At 38.6% G+C, this 5,288-nt stretch overlaps 1 long non-coding RNA gene across 1 annotated transcript; it reads right to left on the bottom strand.

Annotated features, from left to right (window-relative positions):
- Positions 1 to 564: 564 nt before the first annotated feature.
- Positions 565 to 3,135, bottom strand: LOC137277058 (uncharacterized). Its single transcript, XR_010956606.1, has 2 exons — positions 2,828 to 3,135; positions 565 to 1,196 (listed from the first exon to the last, which is right to left on the bottom strand). It is a non-coding gene; the product is annotated as an uncharacterized lncRNA (long non-coding RNA).
- Between the last annotated feature and the right edge of the window lie 2,153 nt (positions 3,136 to 5,288).

The following is a 5,288-nucleotide window of genomic DNA, read 5'->3' as shown; positions in this document are numbered from 1 at the left end:
CAATGTGAAAGTAAGGTCAAGAGATAGGCTTGAAGCTTGAAATTTCAAGTCAGTTTTATACGTGAACTCCAGCATTGGGAGTAAAATCTATGATAGCTGCATTTCCTGTATTTCCAGATTGTTAAATTTACAACGCTGTGGATATGGACACACGTATCCTTGAACATCCAGTACGATGGCATAATCTTTAAACAATTTACTTGATAATTGCCAGACTCATTCTTCTTTGTGATGGATGGAAATGCTCACTTTTTTCAGTACTCAAAAAGGGGGCATGAGCATGTGTTCTACATAGGCAAATTCTGGAGCTTCTGCATTGTTATCGTGGTCGTAGGTAGGGTGAAATCCGAGATTGGGCCTGTTCATAATCTGCGACATTTCAGCAGCATAGGATTGACCAAAGTGGTACAGGTTTAAAACCGACTATGTGCTTTCCAGGCACCTTAAGATCTCACCCTGTGATTTGACTGAATATTGATCGCTTGTAAATTGGTTTGGATTGAATATTGGTCGCTCAGTAAATTGGTTTGGATACTGCTATACGTAATAATAACATAGATGGAATGCCTTTGGTAGAAGGTTTTTAATATGGTGGTGACAACACAAAGTCATAAATTATGACTAATAATTTCGTGTTGTCCAACAGTCTCCGGATACTGGCACGTCTCAGGCTGTAACTCTACAAAGAGTAAGGTCACAATCTGCTCCCTGGATCACTACCCAGGAAGTTTGTGACATTTACAAACACGAATGGTAGTCGGAAATACAAAGGATTCCAATTTGTATGTTGGATCAGAGAGTAATATTACACCAGAATCAGCAGCAACCGTCAGTAAGTCTACATAATGCAAATGCTAATTTTCTACACAAGATATGGTCTCTTTAAAGGTCTAATCGCCCGTGGCAGGACCATTATCAATAATGAAGTTTCTGCGAATGACTTTCACTTCGCCTGAAAACATTTCAAAATCTTACATCGTGTATCCTTGACGTAAATAGGCTCGAGGTAATGGAGTCAGCGGTGATAGATTGTTAGATTGGTAAGTGCTCGCAGTGAATGCCTGTACGTCGACGTGGTTGAGTTCTCACTGGCAATCACCGTCGGCAGGCTGCATCACACTTGATCTTAGCTTGAACTGATGTAACCTTTGCAACTGTTTCTCCTTTCACTCCGTTTAGATGTCAAGACGGCGTAGCTGTAACGAGGAACGCAAGGATAATAGCAGTATTTGAACGTATTTGATGTCATTTAAGTTTCCAAACATATTATCTCCTACTTCAATAATATGATCATGGGTAATCATGAATAAACAACAAAGATTAGCTTGTGGAACATATTGAATCAACTGCAAATATTCACAGTCAAAGATGAAACGTTACTATTGAGATGAAATTCTATATTTGTTCATATAATTTGTTTTAAATAGGCTAACATGAATTGGTTAGAAACTGTTGTAAAGTATGAACATTATCACAAAAACGCTGTTTGACTAGTGCAAAATCAACACATTCCGGTAAATGATGCTTGATCGTTATATCACCATGGCAAGGGATGCAAACTAATAATTCTTCACCTTTTAATAAACATGCATTTGCATAAAGACAATGTTCAGTGTGGAACTCATGTTGGTGGCATGGAGCGTATTCCAAACTTTAGTGTTCCAACTTGTTTGCCAGTGATCAGTAAGTTACATACTATATATCGGAGGGTGAAAGATCAGAACATTGTCAGTTGGTGCTTGTACTGAACTTGTTCAGAGCAGCTTTTGGCTTATGAGGTCGGTTAGCGACGCACTGGAAGAAAATCTCTACAAGTCGTGTAAACGAGATATCTGGAGTTTTGGTTAAAGGTTTCTGAGCAGTATTGAAGACTTTTAGGTGCACCAGGCTGAACACTTCAATGTTCTATGAGTAACACTAAGTTGGTTTTGTTGCTCTGAACAATATGGTTTACGTTATACCACCTGTAGGCAATGTTTAACTTGTATAACTAAGAACACCTTGATGAGACAAAACGTGTGCAAAGCAGCACGAAACAGAAAACCCTGTGCATTTACTAATTACATGCAATGTCTTTTAACGATTACTATTGGGTCACGTTACCTATGGGCACACGTGTGGTGCTATTAAACCTTGAATTATTATAGGGCCACAGGTTTCTGGAACTGTCAAACACTGTCTCTGTGGCAGAACTGAACGTACAAAACAGCATAACATTGAATTGCTTCTGGAAATGATTGTGTTTGTGTGAGCGAGTGACCCATGGCTCAACATCGATTTGAACAGTTTTTTGAGACATGTAGTAGTGGTATGTATTGATAATCAAGACATGCGTTACATTTCACAAATCATTTTGTCTTTCCTTCCCAGTGGGCACAAGTGTGGTCCAACCACGGTGGTCGAAAGGCGTAAGGCTTGGATATTTTCAAGTAAATTGTGGTGCCAGAGATTAAGGATCACCCTTATCCCTGTAATTTGTGCAGCAAAAGGTAGTAATGAGAGGAAGTGTGAAATCAGTAAATTTGTCTATTGGCATTTCCAAACACAGTATGTTCTTCCTAACATAAGTATATCCGCGTCACTTTCATTGAGGACATAGCAAGTCAGTGAAAGAATATTGGTGCCGTTAATTGTTTGTGCTCCTATCATTAACTAGTCACGATGTATTTCATTGATTCGAAAATGCATACGTCTTTGAGAGAACATTCTTGTGAAAGGATGGGGTGAATGACAAGCCCAGTGGTTTATTCCATGAGAAAAATCTGGGTTTGACTCCCATATGAGTACCATATTATGCCAAGAAGAGTGAAAAACAGTACTAACTCACCTCTCAAGAAAATGAACAGTGTCTGTGATTCACCGACAATATCAACGCATTCTCTAGTTTTTTAGCAATGTACGGTACGCTACTCGATCGTGAAGCACACCATCTCCAACGCAAAACATGATGCTGTCATGTACATTTCACAATCATGAATACCACAAGGCCAGTTCAAGAATGTATTGTAATCCACAAATATTCGGACCTCCACTGCACGTCCGAGAGGCACTTAGCATACTGAGACAACGATATATAATGCCGTTTCGCCTCGAGGTCACAGCAGTTAATGTTGTGTTGACGATGAAAGATGGCATGAACGTCCTCGGAGCGTTGACGCGACTGCGTTTTGGTCTCCAATGCTTCAATCACCGGTGCCAGCAATGACGTTTGACGTAATACTGCTGGCCCTAGGATATGGTAGGCATCCATAATTACTTCCAGACAAATGCCATTTGCAAAGTTTCTGATAGCATGTGCAACCCGAGTTTTACAACTCACAGTAGGTATGCAGTAAGTATCATACACTGCTGTCTTGCTGTTGGTGGGAAATAATGCGTCTAATAGCTAGTACCTGAATTTACCAACTCAACGTTAATCTAAGGTGGACAGAAAAACTACAACCAGTGAGTGAGTGAGTGGGTGAGTGAGTTAATATTTAACGTGACATCGGCAATATTTCAGCTACATCGTGACGGCAACATAACACTGAAATGGAATGTATGTGTAATATAAAAACCTGTTGACAAAGGACAGTAAAAACACTAGAATATCACAAATATGAATATAAAACCAGCATGAAAAGCTGAAACGCTTTTATTAAAGAAGATAATACATTATAAAACAAGGGCTAAAGATCGCTAACAACAGAAGGTAGATCACCATACTAGGGACCATGGGGATTTACAGTACCTTTGCTACCTGCATGGACATAAGCTGGATTTACACCATCCTTCAGCTGCTGGCGAGTGTACGAAATGCTAACCAAATTTAAAATGACAAGAATACTACGATTAAAAACCTAGTAGACTTAAATTTACTTAGAATTTTTTTGGACTGACGTACCCTCTCAAGAGGACAATAATTTTACAATACTTCAGCCCCCTTTGAGGGTACAGCCACTAACAATCTCAGTTACTAATCTAAACTACCAATAAAAAAATTATCTATTTACAATTCATTCAACAAATCCAATTCTTTTAAAAATTCAATGATTTAATGAGAACTGATATTAGTAAAGAAGGTCCTTCATGCTAAATGATTTAAAATAGGTATCCCTTATGATGGAATACTCAACGCAATCAGGCAAGACATGCTTGACCGTGTTTTTTTCATCACAAGGGATACAAAATGGATGAGCCTCACCTTTCAATAGGTATTTATGTGTATATCTGGTGTGACCAATACGGCATCGTCGTATAATGACCTCTTCAAATCTGGACTGACAACTCAAGTAGGAATAATCAGTGTAGGGTTTTATTTCATATAGTTTATTGATACCTACTTGGGTGTCCCACTACTTCTGCATCAGATCACGGATGTAAGTTCTAATGCTAGCTTTGTAATCAGAGTATGGAATAAGAAGTGGTGTCACAGATTTGTTGAGTGCTGCCTTAGCATCAAGATCAGCCATCATGTTACCAGAAATGCTTACGTGGCTGGGTAACCAACAGAAGACGATGTCGTATTGGCCAGTAGCAAGACCATTATACAATTCAATAATTTCTATTAAAAGTGGATGCTTACATGATAAATTTTTGATAGCCTGAAGACAAGAAAGAGAGTCTGAATAGATTATATATTGTTTACGTTTAGGGTGTCTTTGAATATATTTAAGAGCTATTAATATGGCGTTAGCTTCTGCTGTAAAAATAAAACTATTATTTGGTAATCTAGAAGATATTGTTCTCGATCCAATGACAGTGGCCCAAGCCACTGCGCCAGCGTCGTTAGACCCATCTGTAAATAAGAATTTATAATTGCTATATTTATGTTTCAATTGATTATATTCTTGTTTATTCCATAATTCATTCGTTTCTGATTTTTTAAATGTGGTTAATGTTAGATCAACCTGTGGCCTAACCAGCTGCCGAGGAGGAGAAGAAAGAAAGCGGAAGGGAGCTATGTTTTCCAGTTCAGTGCCGGCTGAAGAAAGAAAGGGTTTAATTCTGTGCCCGAGAGGTTGAACAAGAGAAGACTTCTTGTCGTACAAATCCTCATAAAGTGGATAGAACACACAGTTATATGCAGGGTTAGATTCATTAGAGTGTAATTTAGTAATGTATTGTAAGGACAATTTAATACGACGTTGTGTAAGAGATGGTTCTTCGGCCTCAACGTAGACACTGTCAATAGGTGAAGCTCTGAAGGACCCAAGACAAAATCTTAGACCTTGGTGATGGACAGAATCTAATAGTTTCAGGTTGCTTTTGAATTAGAAGCAACCTTTAATAAATCGAGTGCCTTCAAG

This window comes from Haliotis asinina, chromosome 3, assembly GCF_037392515.1.
Source record: "Haliotis asinina isolate JCU_RB_2024 chromosome 3, JCU_Hal_asi_v2, whole genome shotgun sequence".
Classification (NCBI taxonomy): Eukaryota; Metazoa; Mollusca; class Gastropoda; order Lepetellida; family Haliotidae; genus Haliotis; species Haliotis asinina.
Note: the sequence above shows the minus strand (reverse complement) of the source record. Positions and strands in the feature narration are given on the sequence as shown.